General features: G+C 44.2%; 1 long non-coding RNA gene across 1 annotated transcript; it reads left to right on the forward strand.

Annotated features, from left to right (window-relative positions):
- The first annotated feature begins 6,864 nt into the window (after nt 1-6,864).
- On the forward strand, nt 6,865-7,857 carry LOC137522676 (uncharacterized). The gene is made up of 2 exons (XR_011022398.1): nt 6,865-6,979; nt 7,777-7,857. It is a non-coding gene; the product is annotated as an uncharacterized lncRNA (long non-coding RNA).
- Nucleotides 7,858-18,724: the final 10,867 nt, after the last annotated feature.

The following is an 18,724-nucleotide window of genomic DNA, read 5'->3' on the forward strand; positions in this document are numbered from 1 at the left end:
GTTATCAATTTTTGTTCTCCTCTCTCTCTCTCTCTCTCTCTCTCTCTCACTCTCTCTCTCTCTCACTCACTTTCTCTCTCTTTCTTTTGATATTACCAAATGGCTCATGACAGTTTTTCAGTTGTCAATTTAATGTCTGTTATGCATGTTAAAGAGAAACTTCGACCAAGAATTGTAGTTTATCCCAATCAGTAGCTGATACCCCCTTTTACATGATAAATCTATTTCTTTTCACAAACAGATCATCAGGGGACGCTGTATGGCTGATATTGTGGAGAAACCCGTCCCACAAGAAACTCTGAGTACGTACTCCTGGCAGTTGCCTGTCTGTGAATGTGCTGCATTGTGGGAAATAGCTGTTTACAGCTGTTCCCAACTGCCAAAAAAGCATGCAGCAGCTACATCACCCGCAACAGTAAAAATGTCACCATGTAATAAATGTCAGAATGTAAATCAGGGATTTCAAATATTTTACAATAGGCAAACACTGACTAAATCATTTATGCATAATTACTGTAAAAATGAAGCATTTTTTTTATTACATTATTTTCACTGGAGTTCCTCTTTAAAGACTTAAAGAGAACCCGAGATGGGATTTAATTATGTTAGTGGGGCACAGAGGTTGGTTGTGCACACTAACACCAGCCTCCGTTGCCCCATGGTGTGCCTCCAGGACCCCCCTGCGTGCCGCTATACCCCCCGCAGTGCTAGCGACACACAGCATGTCGTCAGCACAATGTTTATGTAACGATTGGTGTCAGCACACAGAGAGTATCTGATTATTGATGATCTGCAGTATCACCAACAATACAGATGTATTCCTGATTATGGTTGATCTGCAGAATCACCAATAATACAAGTATGACTAACCTCTGGACACCTAATGAAGTGTAAGTGCTTGGTGCAACTGTAAGGCTATCTCCCGAGGAGCGGGAGACACAAATACTACTAAAGCCAGTGACCACCCGAGGAGCAGGTGGCCTCTGGCTGTGCAGAGACTATCTCTTGGGAGGAGGAGATAGAGATAATCTTGCAGCCAGTGATTCCCTGATGGACTGGAAATCAGACTGTACTGCAGCCAAGGATTCCCAGATGGATTGGGAATCAGACTGTACTGCAGCCAGTGGACTCCTATGGAGTAGAGGCCCCTGGCTAAACTGCAGGAAGGACTCTCTGAGGAGCAGGAGGTCCTTGCAGCTAACTGACACCTGGTGGATTAGTGTCACGGGTAGTACAGACAGACAGATCACTCGAGGGATGAGTGACAGTCAGAAGGGTCAGACAGGCCAGGTCGGCAACACACGAGCAGATAAGGTACGGAGACAGAAGGCTGATTCGGTAACCGGGTACAGGCAAGGTTGGCAACTGGTAGACAGATAGGCAGAGGTACCGAATCAGAAAGCTAGAGAGAGGTCAACAGAACCAGAGGTCATAACAGATATCAAAACGCACAATCCTAGTCTAAGGTGTGAGGTCCTTGGTCTTGACACCCGGGAACTAGTCTAAAGAATAACACAGTATCCTATGCTTGGGTGTGAGGTCCTTGGTCTCAACACCCTGGAACTGGTCTAAGGTATAACACAGTAATGACACAGTAATCCTATGCTTGGGTGTGAGGTCCTTGGTCTCAACACCCTGGAACTGGTCTAAGATATAACACAGTAATGACACAGTAATCCTATGCTTGGGTGTGAGGTCCTTGGTCTCAACACCCTGGAACTGGTCTAAGGTATAACATAGTAATGACAAAGTAAACATCAAGAGCGGACTCTGGCTAAGCGTGAATTCCCAGTTCCAACTGGTTCTAACACACTGTAGGATCTGACTGAGGTCTGAGTGCTCACACGTAAGTATTCGCAAAGGCAGACAACCAGCAACTGACAAGCAAGATCTATATATACTACAGCGCTCCGCAGCGCCGCCCTCAGCCACTCAGCCAATCAGGAGTTCCGCTGGGATCAGCTGATCGTCCTGATCAGCTGATACCTCTCCTGCTGGCATAAAGGTCCTGTCTTCTGGCGCGCGCGCGCGTAGCTCTCCATCTGTGTGCACTAGAAGGCCCAGGCAAACCAGACACATGTTGCTCTCCATCTGTGTGCACTAGAAGGCCCAGGCAAACCAAACACATGTTGCTGTGCGGAAACCGCCGGTCTAAACGCGGAGACAGCCACCCCGCCGCCAGACCGCGTGGCGGCATCTCCGCTATTCATTACAGTTTACCTATGTGCTGTCTGTTAGCGCCGCTCCCCCGCCTCCTCCGTATCGGCGCTACTCGCCCGTGTCCCTTCCCTCTCGCTGATTGGAGGGAAGAGACACGGGCGGGTAGCGCCGGTACGGATGAGGCGGGGGAGCGGCGCTAACAGACAGGCATAGGTAAACATTGTGCTGGCGACACGCTGTGTGTCGCCAGCACTGCGCGGGGTATAGCGGCGCGCAGGGGTGTCCTGGAGGCACACCATGGGGCAATGGAGGCTGGTGTTAGTGTGCACAACGAGCCTCTGTGCCCCACTAACATAATTAAATCCCACCGCGGGTTCTCTTTAAAGAGTTTTAACACCTGTCTGAACCAGGTATAGATTGATAAACTGATGTGTAAAATAAGTATTTGTTTAGTGTCTTCCTTTTTCATGTTTATTCATTATTATTAATAAATTAATGGATAAACTAACCCCCTAGGATCTGATACTGATCAGAGAGACCTGACGATGTGCGGCTGTCTGTCAGGTCTAGTGACCAGCTGACTATGCCTGTCAGTAAAAGGGCATGCCTTACTGAGCCAGATGTGGGGTTTATTGCCAGACCTCACCACCACTGTTGACAGATATAGTGAGCTGGTAACCAGAGATTAGGTAGGACCTGCATGCTTGCCGCAGGGTCTCTCTTGGCTCACTTTCAGCTCCTATGTCTGAGGTCAAGGGCTTTTATAGGGTAGACCCCACTAGTTGTCACATGTTCAGCACTTTGGAAAGCTTCTGCTCCATGGTTACTAAGCCAAAGTGCTAAGGCCGCTGCATGCATGGCCACCTTGAGTAACGAGCAGTGCTGAGTGTTCACACACCATCTCACATATGAGGTAAATCTCAGTTACATAGTCAATCAAGAATGTGCAGTAATTTATGCACCGCTGCATATATCGCACAATCTGTATTCATGATCAATAAAGTACTGTAGTGTCGGTATGGTGCAGTAACAAATAGCCAGGCATTTGTAAAATATATATCTAAAGGAACATCTGCATATATACATAAACACCTGCGTTTTGCATGTATATACGCAGATGTCTATTTATATATGTAGATTTCCCTTTGTGTATATATAGTGTACAAGTGCCTGGCTATTTGTTGCTGCACCATACAGACACTACTATACTGGTCTCTGCTAGAGATTGTGCGGTATGCAGCACAGGTGACCATACACACATTTTTCTCTGCATTTGTGCATGTTTGTGTATCTATAAAGATGTACATCAGTACACCATGGAGAGCTCCCCCTTTCTTATCCCTTTTTTATCAAGACCCATAAAAATGTGGCACTTTACTGCTGCTGTTACACAGGGGCGTTCCTAGGGTCCTTGGAGATTGGGGGCACCTGTGGGCACTAGGTGGGGGGTGTAATGGGTGTGGCCATACAGTGAGTGGGTGTGGCCATGGGCAGGGCCAAATGTAGATGAACTTAGCAGCGATGTAAGCTACAGATAACGGGGCCTGCGCATCAAAATATTGGATGGAGCCCCCTGTCCTTTGTTTAGATACTTTACAATCAGTATAGACATAGATCAAAGATATATATGCACATACAATTTTGATTGGTCAATCACTGACCATGCACAATAAGGGAAAGAGGCGCCCTGATTTGAATAAAAGCTTTTAAAACCAGTTTAAAAACGAAAAAGAAAAATGAGGTATCTTACCTCAATGACGAAATCTCTGTAAACTTACAAAAGATTTTTATTTGAGCACAGGCAACGCGTTTCGCGGGTCTGAGCCCGCTTCCTCAGGCCAATACAGTGCCTAGAACAGAAGAAAGAGTTCCTCAATGTACATACATATACATATTTCATAAAAAATTATAAAAATAATAACGGTCAGAGTACATATATAAATGAATAAATGGCATAACATGAATTTAATTTGGCAGATTTATCCATGCCCTAATAGTTGATTCCATGCTGTGCATATGCAAACGCATATTTATGCGCACGCACACACACATCAAAGAGAACACACTACTGTGTCTCATATCTAAGGGCAAACTTGATGGTTTAGTCTAAGCTCCATTTGCCGTAATGCACAATACCATTATTATTATGCACCTTCTAGATGAATGATAAATATATAATATATATATATAGATATATATATGGAAAAAATAAATTAAATACAGACCAAGGAAAAAAAAAAAAAAAAAAAAAAAAAGGGGGGGGGGGGGGGGGTTTCCATTGATGATAATGTATGCATCATCAATTAAAAAGAACTAGGAACATAGTGGATAGTATTCTAAAATTAGCCATGTGCCCATAGGAATGATACAATATAAAACACAGATATCTAGCAATGTATAAAAAATATAAACATATATATACACATATATATATATACACACACACAACAGCATAAGAAGTACTAAAGACTTGGCCAGTTATAAACAAAGACAAAATCCAGGCAGCGCTGCAAGCATTTCACAGTGTTGCTCTGCATAAATAAAAGGAACTGGTCACTCACTTTTAAAAGCATTGCAGTACATTGTGCACAGCATAATACATGTTCAGTCAGCAGGGGGAGTAAAAAGGCAGGATACAATGGAGACCAGAAAACAACGTTGTAATACTCACCAAATGACAGAAATCATGTAGCATAGGGAGCCTCTACAGGACATTCCCTGTCTCTGCATTATATAACCTTACTTGGTTTGTTTAAGCAGCTGCAGGTCTGCACACTCTCAGCAGATTAGGGAAGGGGAGGGTGCGTGATGATGTAATCACCGGAAGTAGTGGTGGGGCCATATTGGAAAGGGGCATAGCATAGGAAGGCAATGTATTTTGCCAGTCCTACGCTGGATTCATGTTTGTTTTACAAGGTTTATGGTGCAAACTCTTGTAATGGACATACGAGTTCGCATCAACCTTTTTAAAAAAGGTTTTTGATTTAACAACATTGTTTTCTCGGAAACCTTGGAAAACAAACATTCCATTCGGGCAGTTCAGACGGATACGCAAAAACTGTTCAGATACATCTACATTTGACAACCAGGCAGACACCCTAGAAAGCACATTTTTGGAACGATCCTTCCCAAAACCCCTGATAAAATTAGCTAGAACAAGAGCGAGACTTCTAGAACAAAGATCCCTCCTTACCACACAAAAAAGGAAAGTCACAGCCACTGACACACAACCCTCGTTCATTACCCGCTTCTGCTCTAACCACAATAATATAAGATCTGTTATCAATAAACACTGGTCAACATTGCTTAAAGACCCTTACCTTTGTCCAAAACTAGAATCCAAGCCCAAACTGATATTCAGAGGAGCCAAAACCTTAAAGAACATCATAGCCCCGAGCAGACCCCGAGCACTTGCCCCCAGGGAACCCACTCTCAAAATCTCCCCTGGTATACAAAGATGCCATTCACAAAAATGCTTAGCCTGTGAATACCTGCGCCCAGGAACCTCCTCTTTTAAATGCACTGTCACTCAAGAAACATTTAGCATTGACCACCATTTCACTTGCAGCACTACACACATCATCTATTTGATAACTTGTCCTTGTAATAAACAATATGTCGGCCGCACAAGTCAACAAACAAGAGCTCGCATAGGACAACACAGGAGGAATATTCAAAAAGCATATGCCAAACTTAGCCTCTCAAGACATTTTGCAGAATTTCATAATTCAGATCATAGGCTCTTCACATTCATGCCAGTTGAATACGTATCTAACAACCTGTCCCATACCGAACGCATGACTCGCCTTCGGGCTAGAGAAATGTTTTGGATTTTCAAATTAAGAACATTGAAACCAGAAGGACTCAATGAATGCCTGGAGCACAATTACTAATCTAGCCCCGACATTAAGTACAAATTTTTCCGAACTAGCCTGTCATCTGGGTGTCCCCCCCCCCTCCCCCACAAGTTATCATGCATTGACACACACCAATGTTTGCTTATTATCCTGTATAACAATGTTCCAATTCATCCCCCCCCTCACTCTTCCCTCCCCTCACACACCAACCCCACTTTTCTTTTCTTTCTCTCAGCTCGGCCATTCACCTGCCAATAAAATCATTCCACCACATAGTCATTCTCATCTACACCACTCATATGCACACATTTCATACATATTGGAAAATATAAAAAATAAAAATATCTTATCCTTATGACATCACTCATATGATTTTGAGAGTGACACAAACTATTATATACACGTCCTGAGCATTATATATGTGCTAAACAGAGAGATATATACCACAAAACAATGCAGTTTTATTGTATAATCGTGTTTAATGCAAAGATTCCTATATAATTTAATTCATCTAATCACTATTTTTACCACTAACTATTAGATATTTATCTAAATAATCCACTATTGCGCCAATGTATTTTAATATATATTTTGTCTTTCACCAACTGTCAAAATCTATCACTATGAGAACAGAAATCCAGTCCACTAGCAATGAGATGCTAATGAGAAAGTCCCATCGCCATCTAGTGGCCAAATAATTTAATACATCAACTCCTGGTCCTATCTTTTCTATGAATCCAGCGTAGGACTGGCAAAATACATTGCCTTCCTATGCTATGCCCCTTTCCAATATGGCCCCACCACTACTTCCTGTGATTACATCATCATGCACCCTCCCCTTCCCTAATCTGCTGAGAGTGTGCAGACCTGCAGCTGCTTAAACAAATCAAGTAAGGTTATATAATGCAGAGACAGGGAATGTCCTGTAGAGGCTCCCTATGCTACATGATTTCTGTCATTTGGTGAGTATTACAACGTTGTTTTCTGGTCTCCATTGTATCCTGCCTTTTTACTCCCCCTGCTGACTGAACATGTATTATGCTGTGCACAATGTACTGCAATGCTTTTAAAAGTCAGTGACCAGTTCCTTTTATTTATGCAGAGCAACACTGTGAAATGCTTGCAGCGCTGCCTGGATTTTGTCTTTGTTTATAACTGGCCAAGTCTTTAGTACTTCTTATGCTGTTGTGTGTGTGTATGTATGTGTGTATATATATGTTTATATTTTTTATACATTGCTAGATATCTGTGTTTTATATTATATCATTCCTATGGGCACATGGCTAATTTTAGAATACTATCCACTATGTTCCTAGTTCTTTTTAATTGATGATGCATACATTATCATCAATGGAAACCCCCCCCCGCCCCCTTTTTTTTTTCTTTTTTCCTTGGTCTGTATATAATTTATTTTTTCCATATATATATCTATATATATTTATTATATATTTATCATTCATCTAGAAGGTGCATAATAATAATGGTATTGTGCATTACGGCAAATGGAGCTTAGACTAAACCATCAAGTTTGCCCTTAGATATGAGACACAGTAGTGTGTTCTCTTTGATGTGTGTGTGCGTGCGCATAAATATGCGTTTGCATATGCACAGCATGGAATCAACTATTAGGGCATGGATAAATCTGCCAAATTAAATTCATGTTATGCCATTTATTCATTCATATATGTACTCTGACCGTTATTATTTTTATGAAATATGTATATGTATGTACATTGAGGAACTCTTTCTGCTGTTCTAGGCACTGTATTGGCCTGAGGAAGCGGGCTCAGACCCGCGAAACGCGTTGCCTGTGCTCAAATAAAAATCTTTTGTAAGTTTACAGAGATTTCATCATTGAGGTAAGATACCTCATTTTTCTTTTTCGTTTTTAAACTGGTTTTAAAAGCTTTTATTCAAATCAGGGCGCCTCTTTACCTTATTGTGCATAGTTATACCCCCGTACATGTTTGTCCGAGGGGTGGTGACAGAACACCCGTTGTTTTACCCTGGTTAATGTTTTGTGCATCCTTTTTCATCTAAGAGAGCGACCGCAACCAGGTCCGTCCAGGACCACCCTGAGTGAAGTCGGGTTTATGGTCTCCACCTGCTTCCTGTGGTCGGTTGCCCCTTGCAACCCTCCTTTGTGAGTAGCCCTTTCAATCATTTGATTTCTCCACACACCTACTATTGACATACTGCACTATCGGGCTCCCTTTTTTGTCTTCTGTATCTTTTTTTTTCCCATAGGGTGCCAAGACACCCCAACCACAATCACTGACTCCCAATTTTACCACCCCCATGCAGTAAGTGGGCCAACAGACAATGCATTTGATAAACAGAGCTAAAACTGGCGAATCAAAACTGTATTTGTGGACCAGGCTTTACAGCTAATACTGTACATACTGAAAGTAGCAGGGATCAGCATACAATACAGCTGGTTTAAAATCAGTAAAGGCACAGAGTAACACCTTATACTGTACACGCAAGAGGTAGATCAGCACACAGTGCAGGCACTAGAGAACAGCTTATACTGTAGGCAGCAGAGATCAGCACACTGCAGCTAGCGCGCCCAAAAATATAAGGGTTACGTTGTGTGGTGCGCTACGCGCCCCCCAACGGAAAATGGGTGTGGCCATGGACCAGAATGTGGGTGTGGTCATGGGTGGAGACAAATTTACATGAACTTAGCAATGGTGGGACATTAGATTAGGACAGTGGTGGCGAACCTTTTGGAGGCCGAGTGCCGAAACTGCAACCCAAAAGTCACTTATCTATCGCAAAGTGGCAACAGCAATTTAAACTAAATACTGTACAAACGTTTTAACTCATACATGAACATTATGGAAAATCCAAGCTGAAAATAAACTGTGAAGATAAAAAATTTCATGCACCCTAATCCTGAAAAAATGTATTCATTTTTTTTTTTTTTAGAACCTCTCAGTTTTATTTTCTGTTTTTAAAAGCTAAAAAAGTAGGTTTAATGCTATTGTCTCATGTGATGATGATTCAGCTTTTCCCATAGTCTCGCAGTTAGCAATCATGTGACCCCCAACAAGACAAATTCAGCAATCATGAGGCCCCCAACAAGACAAATTCAGCAATCATGAGGCCCCCAACAAGACAAATTCAGCAGTCACGAGGCACATAAATAGACAGCATTTCACATAAATAGACAGAATGCCCCCTTAATATGGTAGACACCTCTCACCTGGCTTCTGAATTCTCCTCTACTGGCTTCTGTGCCTGGCAATGCTGTTTTTGGCTGGATTGGGGATGATGTGTGGGCTGAAAGGCCTGGCAGTGATGCTGTGGCCTGTCTGGCGGTGATGCTGTGGCCGGGTTGGCTGGCGGTGATGCTGTGGCTGATGCTGTGGCTGGGTTGGCGGTGATGCTGTGGCTGGGTTGGCTGGCGGTGATGCTGTGACCTGGCTGGCGGTAATGCTGGGCTGTGCTTGGCTGGTTGAAGTAAATGCTGGCCTGACTGGTGGTGATGCTGTGGCCTTTTTGACAGTGATTCTGGCCTGGTTGGCTGGTGTTGATGCTGGGCTGGCTGGCCTGGATAGTTTAGGTAGTGACAGGTGCCCCCTAGTTAAGGTAGTGCCAGGAGTCCCCCAGTTTAGGTTGTGACAGGAGCACCCCAGTTCAGGTAGTGACAGGAGTTCCCCAGTTCAGGCAGTGACAGGAGCCCCCCAGCTCATTTAGTGACAGGAGCCCCACAGTGTATGTAGTGACAGGTGCCCCCCAGTTCAGGTAGTGACAGGGACCCCCCAGTGTATGTAGTGACAGGAGCCCCCAGTTTAGGTAGAGACAGGAGCCCCCCAGTTTAGGTAGTGAGTGACAGGGACCTCCAGGTTAGGAAGTGAGTGGCAGGCACCCCCCAGGTTAGGTAGTGAGTGACAGGTGCCCCCCAGGTTAGGTAGTGACAGGGATCCCCAGTTAGGTAGTGACAGGTGCCCCCTTTACCTTGACAGCTAGCGTCAGACCCGGCCAGGAGCGAAACTAGGAATCGCCACCCCCCCCTGCAGAAATTCTGAGCGGGCCCCCCCTAATCCAACATGCATACAGACTGTTTCAGACTGGTTTGTCCTGACCTCATTAGTGCATGGATTAATGTGGCTCTATGTGGTAGGACTTGAAACACCCAGAGTTACAGATTCCCCAGCAACTCCACACAGAACCAGGCTCCTAAAAATGTGTAAGGGACTGAAAAGGACCAAAAAGCCCCCTTCTTAAATCAGAAAGTATTTACAATTATTCAGGTTACAGTGAGCATATGATGAGTCCCACAAAGCATCACTTCTGAATATGCAAAGCATCCCTTTGTTCTCCCTATAAGCTAAACACACCTCCAGAACCAATCTGTAACTCTGGGTGTTTCAAGTCCTACTACATAATACGTAATTCACACCATGCACGGATGAGGGCTAACCAGGAGTGAAGCGGGGAAGAAGAGGGAGAGTGATTGCTCCCTTCTCTTTCAGTGCAAAGGTATTGTTTCTTCTGATAAGGGATGAGCTGCTCAGATGGATGCATTATAGTAGCAGCAGTTCTGTGTGTGTGTCTGCAAGAGATTCACTTCCTGCTGTATAGCCTGAATCTGGGGCATCCATACATAAGCAGGAATTTAGTTATTCCCTGTGCAAGTTCTATCTGTATCTATGTTATGAAAGTCTCTTTGTGCAGTGGAAGGATGGAAAGGTAGAGTGGGTCTCCACCCAGACTACTTAGTCCCCCCCCCCCCCCCCAGCACACCAGGAAGTGCGTATATTATTATGATTCTCTGCATTTAAAGGAATACTGAGGTGGGGCAGAGAAGTTCAAATGTACATACCTGGGGCTTCTTCCAGCCCCCTGCAGTCTATTAGGTCACTAGCTGTAGTGCTGCTTGCCCCTCCTAAAGATGCACTGGTCGTCGCTAAGGGTAGCGTCACACTTGAGGCCACGGGAAAACGGCAGCAGTTGAATCGGCATTCTTGGCCAGCAACTATCTGAGAATGATTGTCAGCAGAAGATAATCAAACGGAAAGCCGCACAATGCTTCCAGTGCACTGTGATTGTGCATCTGGAAGCATTATGTGCGTTTGCAGAAAACACCACAATTTTTGCCACGTGTGACCATAGCCTCAGTGTCAAAGGCTACTGTACCCCCTAGAGAGTGCCCTGCTGACTCTGCCTCTCGTCCATCCAAAAAATTAGGTGTCCAGATTTATGGGACTTTTTGTTGAACTGGAAGCGGAAGAACGGAGGGGACCCAGAGCATGCCGATGGACCAGACATGGCACGGGGGGGGGGGGGTCTGGGGGGCATTGGGGGGGGTGGCAGGTAAGTAAAAGACACATTTTTCGAACTAATTCAGGTGTGCTTTCAACTCCCTTGTTTTCTTAATTACTTAGGACTTCACAGCAGAAGTGTATCATTTTCCAAGGCCCCTGGTTGCACTAATTTTGCAGTCTTTCCTTTCCCAGGGTTTTTCTGGGCTCAGGCTACCTGATATCAGCATAGTCATCTACAGATCATAGGAGAGGAGTTTATCTGTCACTCTTTTTTTCTCTCTTTGCTTATTGATCTATCTATCTCTTCTCTGCCTTTCAGGCTCCTTCTTTCTCACACCCCCACACATACACATACACACATGTGCATGAACACACACACACAGACACACTAACCTTGCATGTAATTATTTTGCATTAACTAATCCTTTGACATGTGTGGATGCAAATGTGCTTGATTTGTAACACCTCCTGGTTTCAGACCGAGTCCTGTGTTGCACACTGTAGCTTATCTGAAGAAGGTGAAACTTAATTGCTATTCCCTGCAACTCAGTAAATTCACTTTGTCACTCTGGTTATACAAAAGTCATCCTAATTGGAGCAAACAGTTTATTCAAAATAAAATGATTAAGGCCTGGAAGTGAAATCTCCACCTCCGATCACACAGCACATAAAATAATAACATGTTGTTGTTTCTACATCACAAAGATAATATGTACTGAGCAACACTGGCATTTTGTGTTATATAAAGGGATAATTATAATTAACTATTGAAATGGTACAATAATAGTAAAATAAATAAAAGCGATCATGTGACGCCTTTGTGAACCCTTATTATCAACTATAAACTGTCAGCAGTGGAGAGAGGCAGAGAAGCAAAGAAAAGCATGTTCTATGGTTTTTATTTGCATTATCATTTGATCCTCTATCAGCTGCTACTTGTGATAAAAATAACATCTGAAAATCATCTAAAAAAGAAACTGTAAGGCCAAAGATACAATATTAGTATTTTTTTTTTTAAAGATATTGTTTATTTATCATAAATGACTAGCTAATAAACTTGGTAATGGTGAAAAAATATATACCAGTTTATTTTTTTAAATATAAGAATACTAATAATGGTGCCAACTTCTAATAAGAGTGTTCAGTATAATAACAATAGAACTCATTAGCTGAGAGTCACTGTGACCTTCTGAGAACTAACAAGTATGACGTTTCCTACTGCATAAGTTCATGGTGATCACACACAGGGTCCAGATTTACTTAAAGCGGACATAAACTCGAGACTTCCTCTGTGCTCTAAAAGATAACTTCATAATATCCTTTACAGAAACACATTTCTTTGTAACAACTTACATTTCTCAACAGAGATACTGCTCTTTAGTTACTTCCTGGTTTCATGGAAGCACATACAGGGTTAACCTCCTGTATATATGTATAGCCTCTCTGGACACACCATGGCACAAATCAGACAGAGGTGTCAGCTCAAATTACAGTGATTTATTACTAGCAGAAAATTAGAGGACCTGTTATCTCTAAATACAAAGAGGGTGGGTTTTTTTGTGTTTTACTTCTCTCCTGTGGAAAGGTTTAGGGCCTTTTTAAAACTGGTACACACATCCAATTTTGATTGGCCAATGATTTGCCAATTTCACCTCTGCCATGTATTATGAGAGTTTACCTGCACTGGAATTTTAGGGGCCCTAAACCGTAAGGAGTAGTCTTGAAACAAAATGTCGCAAAATGACCTGTGAAATCCTAAAGGTACTCATTGGACTTTGGGCCCCTTAGCGCACTTAGGGTGCAAAACAGTGCCACACATGTGGTATCACCATACTCAGGAGAAGTAGTATAATGTGTTTTGGGGTGTATTTTTACACATACCCATGCTGGGTGGGAGAAATATCTCTGTAAATGACAATTTTTTGATTTTCTTTTTACACACAATTGTCCATTTACAGAGATATTTCTCCCACTCAGCATGGGTATGTGTAAAAATACACTCCAAAACACATTATACTACTTCTCCTGAGTACGGCGATACCACATGTGTGGCACTTTTTTGCACCCTAAGTGCGCTAAAGGGCCCAAAGTCCAATGAGTACCTTTAGGATTTCACAGGTCATTTTGCGACATTTGGTTTCAAGACTCCTCCTCACGGTTTAGGGCCCCTAAAATGCCAGGGCAGTATAGGAACCCCACAAATGACCCCATTTTAGAAAGAAGACACCCCAAGGTATTCCGTTAGGAGTATGGTGAGTTCATAGAAGATTTTATTTTTTGTCACAAGTAAGCGGAAATTGATTTTAATTGTTTTTTTTTTCACAAAGTGTCATTTTCCGCTAACTTGTGACAAAAAATAAAATCTTCTATGAACTCACCATACTCCTAATGGAATACCTTTGAGTGTCTTCTTTCTAAAATGGGGTCATTTGTGGGGTTCCTATACTGCCCTGGAATTTTAGGGGCCCTAAACCGTGAGGAGTAGTCTTGAAACCAAATGTCGCAAAATGACCTGTGAAATCCTAAAGGTACTCTTTGGACTTTGGGCCCCTTAGTGCACTTAGGGTGCAAAAAAGTGCCACACATGTGGTACCGCTGTACTCAGGAGAAGTAGTATAATGTGTTTTGTCAGGTATTTTTACACATACCCATGCTGGGTGGGAGAAATATCTCTGTAAATGACAATTTTTTGATTTTTTTTTTACACACAATTGTCCATTTACAGAGAAATGTCTCCCACCCAGCATGGGTATGTGTAAAAATACACCCCAAAACACATTATACTACTTCTTCTGAGTACGGCAATACCTCATATGTGACACTTTTTTGCAACCTAGGTGCGCTAAGGGGCTTAACGTCCTATTCACAGGTCATTTTGAGGCATTTGGATTCTAAAATTGACACTTTGTGAAAAAAAAAAAACAATACAAATCAATTTCCGCTAACTTGTGACGAAAAATAAAATCTTCTATGAACTCGTCATACACCTAACAGAATACCTTGGGGTGTCTTCTTTCTAAAATGGGGTCACTTGTGGGGTTCCTATACTGCCCTGGCATTTTAGGGGCCCTAAACCGTGAGGAGTAGTCTTGAACCCAAATGTCTCAAAATGGCCTGTGAAATCCTAAAGGTACTCATTGGACTTTAGGCCCCTTAGCGCAGTTAGGCTGCAAAAAAGTGCCACACATGTGGTACTGCAGTGCTCAGAAGAAGTAGTATAATGTGTTTTGTGGTGTATTTTTACATATACCCATGCTGGGTGGGAGAAATATCTCTGTAAATGACAAATTTTAGATTTTTTTTTACACACAATTGTCTATTTACAGAGAGATTTCTCCCACCCAGCATGGGTATGTGTAAAAATACACCCCAAAACACATTATACTACTTCTCCTGAGTACGGCGATACGACATGTGTGACACTTTTTTGCAGCCTAGGTGCGCTAAGGGGCCCAACGTCCTATTCACAGGTCATTTTGAGGCATTTGTTTTCTAGACTACTCCTCACGGTTTAGGGCCCCTAAAATGCCAGGGCAGTATAGGAACCCCACAAGTGACCCCATTTTAGAAAGAAGACACCCCAAGGTATTCCGTTAGGTGTATAGTGAGTTCTTAGAAGATTTTATTTTTGTCACAAGTTAGTAAAAAATGACACTTTGTGAAAAAACAATAAAAATAAATTTCCACTAACTTTTGACAAAAAATAAAATCTTTTATGAACTCGTCATACACCTAACAGAATACCTTGGGGTGTCTTTTTTCTAAAAAGGGTCACCTGTGGGGTTCCTATACTGCCCTGGCATTTTACGGGCCCAAAACCGTGAGTAGTCTGGAATCCAAATGTCTCAAAATGACTGTTCAGGGGTATACGCATCTGCAAATTTTGATGACAGGTGGTCTATGAGGGGACGAATTTTGTGGAACCGATCATAAGCAGGGTAGCCTTTTAGATGACAGGTTGTATTGGGCCTGATCTGATGGATAGGAGTGCTAGGGGAGTGACAGGAGGTGATTGATGGGTGTCTCAGGCGGTGGTTAGAGGGGAAAATAGATGCAATCAATGCACTGGGGAGGTGATCGGAAAGGGGTCTGAGGGGGATCTGAGGGTTTGGCCGAGTGATCAGGAGCCCATACAGGGCAAATTAGGGCCTGATCTGATTGGTAGGTGTGCTAGGGGATGAAAGGTGGTGACAGGAGGTGATTGATGGGTGTCTCAAGGTGTGATTAGTGGGGGGAATAGATGCAAGAAATGCACTGGCGAGGTGATCAGGGCTGGCGTCTGAGGGCATGCTGAGGGTGTGGGCGGGTGATTGGGTGCCCTAGGGGCAGATAGGGGTCTAATCTGATGGGTAGCAGTGACAGGTGGTGACAGGGGGTGATTGATGGGTAATTAGTGGGTATTTAGAGGAGAGAACAGATGTAAACAATGCACTTGGGAGGTGATCTGACGGCGGGTCTGCAGGCAATCTGATGGTGTGGGTGGGTGATCAGATTGCCCGCAAGGGGCAGGTTAGGGGCTGATTGATGGGTGGCAGTGACAAGGGATGATTGATGGGTGGCAGCCAGTGACAGGGGGTGATTGATGGGTGATTGATAGGTGATTGACAGGTGATTGACAGGTGATCAGTGGGTTATTACAGGGAAGAACAGATGTAAACAATGCACTTGGGAGGTGATCTGACGGCGGGTCTGCAGGCAATCTGATGGTGTGGGTGGGTGATCAGATTGCCCGCAAGGGGCAGGTTAGGGGCTGATTGATGGGTGGCAGTGACAGGGGATGATTGATGGGTGGCAGCCAGTGACAGGGGGTGATTGATGGGTGATTGATAGGTGATTGACAGGTGATTGACAGGTGATCAGTGGGTTATTACAGGGAAGAACAGATGTAAATAATGCACTGGCGAATTGATAAGGGGGGGTCTGAGGGCAATCTGAGCATGTGGGCGGGTGATTGGGTGCCCGCAAGGGGCAGATTAGGGTCTAATCTGATGGGTAACAGTGACAGGTGGTGACAGGGGGTGATTGATGGGTAATTAGTGGGTGTTTAGAGGAGAGAACAGATGTAAACAATGCACTTGGGAGGTGATCTGACGGTGGGTCTGCAGGCGATCTGATGGTGGGGGTGGGTGATCAGATTGCCCGCAAGGGGCAGGTTAGGGGCTGATTGATGGGTGGCAGTGACAGGGGGTGATTGATAGGTGGCAGTGACAGGGGGTGATTGATGGGTGATTGACAGGTGATCAGTGGGTTATTACAGGGAAGAACAGATGTAAATAATGCACTGGTGAATTGATAAGGGGGGGTCTGAGGGCAATCTAAACATGTGGGTGGGTGATTGGGTGCCCGCAAGGGGCAGATTAGGGTCTGATCTGATAGGTAACAGTGACAGGTGGTGATAGGGGGTGATTGATGGGTAATTAGTGGGTGTTTAGAGTAGAGAACAGATGTAAACAATGCACTTGGGAGGTGATCTGACGGTGGGTTTGCGGGCGATCTGATGGTGTGGGTGGGTGATCATATTGCCCACAAGGGGCAGTTTAGGGACTGATTGATGGGTGGCAGTGACAGGGGGTGACAGGGGGTGATTGACAGGTGATTGACAGGTGATCAGTGGGTTATTACAGGGAAGAACAGATGTAAATAATGCACTGGTGAATTGATAAGGGGGGTCTGAGGGCAATCTGAACGTGTGGGCAGTTGATTGGGTGCAGATTAGGGGCAGATTAGGGTCTAATCTGATGGGTAACAGTGACAGGTGGTGATAGGGGGTGATTGATGGGTGATTGATGGGTAATTAGTGGGTGTTTAGAGGAGAGAACAGATGTAAACAATGCACTTGGGAGGTGATCTGATGGCAGGTTTGCGGGCGATCTGATGGTGTGGGTGGGTGATCAGATTGCCCGCAAGGGGCAGGTTAGGGGCTGATTGATGGGTGGCAGTGACAGGGGGTGATTGATGGGTGATTGACAGGTGATCAGTGGGTTATTACAGGGAAGAACAGATGTAAATAATGCACGGGCGAATTGATAAGGGGGGGTCTGAGGGCAATCTGAGTGTGTGGGCGGTTGATTGGGTGCCCGCAAGGGGCAGATTAGGGTCTAATCTGATGGGTAACAGTGACAGGTGGTGATAGGGGGTGATTGATGGGTGATTGATGGGTAATTAGTGGGTGTTTAGAGGAGAGAACAGATGTAAACAATGCACTTGGGAGGTGATCTGATGGCAGGTTTGCGGGCGATCTGATGGTGTGGGTGGGTGATCAGATTGCCCGCAAGGGGCAGGTTAGGGGCTGATTGATGGGTGGCAGTGACAGGGGGTGATTGATGGGTGATTGAAAGGTGATTGACAGGTGATTGACAGGTGATCAAGGGGGATAGATGCATACAGTACACAGGGGGAGAATCTGAGTGGTGGGGGTGATCAGGACAGGAGTCCCCAGGGTGCAGTTAGGGACCTAATAAAAAAAAATAGCGTTAACAGATAGTGACAGGGAGTGATTGATGGGTGATTAGGGGAGTTAATTGGTCTTAAACAGTGGTCCGGGAGGTGGGCAGGGGGGGGTCTGAGGGGTGCTGTGGGCGATCAGGGGGCAGGGGGGGGGATCAATGTGCTTGGGTGCAGACTAGGGTGGCTGCAGCCTGCCCTGGTGGTCCCTCTGACACTGGGACCACCAGGGCAGGAGGCAGCCTGTATAATACACTTTGTATACATTATACACTTTGTAGTGGCGATCGTGGGGTTAACAGCTTCCGAACGGCCGGCGGGTTTTCGTTGCGGATGGGCGGAGCTAGTTGCCGGGGGAAGCGCGCGTCATCAATGACACGATTGCTCCCCCGCATGCCGAAAGGACGCAACGCCCTTGGGCGTATTGCGGTCCTTTCGACGTCCACTTTGCCGCCGCCCATCGGCTGTGGGTGGTCGGCAAGTGGTTAATTGAAAGTGTGTACCAGGCTTTAGGCTGTCCAGGGCTGAAGACCATTGGAAAACATACAGTAAGTGCAAACCTGGTTTTGGTTTTGCAACATAGTAGTTTAGTTTGAAAAAGATGTATGTTCATCAAGTTCAACTTCTTGCGTGGTCTGGTCAAATTTGCCTTAGTTTGGTTGGACAAGAATTTGCCTTAAGGTGGCTACACACCATAACAAGATTTTACACCAATTTGATAATTACAATCGGTTATCTTGAAAAATAAAACAATTTTCATTCATTCGAGAAATCTAATAGAATTTTGCATCTTTATTAGATAAAAGAAGATTGGGAGTGTTGGATTTTTCTCATCATTTTTTATCAAAATTGTATGGTGTGTGGTAGATTGTCAGTTACTTGATGTACAGACCCAAGCTGAGTTTTCAATCATTTTTCTCATAATTGAGGAAAACTTGAGCATATGTGTGTGGTACATTGGTCAAATTTTTGAAATGTAACAATCAGTCA

The sequence above is a fragment of the Hyperolius riggenbachi genome, chromosome 6, assembly GCF_040937935.1.
Source record: "Hyperolius riggenbachi isolate aHypRig1 chromosome 6, aHypRig1.pri, whole genome shotgun sequence".
NCBI classification, from domain to species: domain Eukaryota; kingdom Metazoa; phylum Chordata; class Amphibia; order Anura; family Hyperoliidae; genus Hyperolius; species Hyperolius riggenbachi.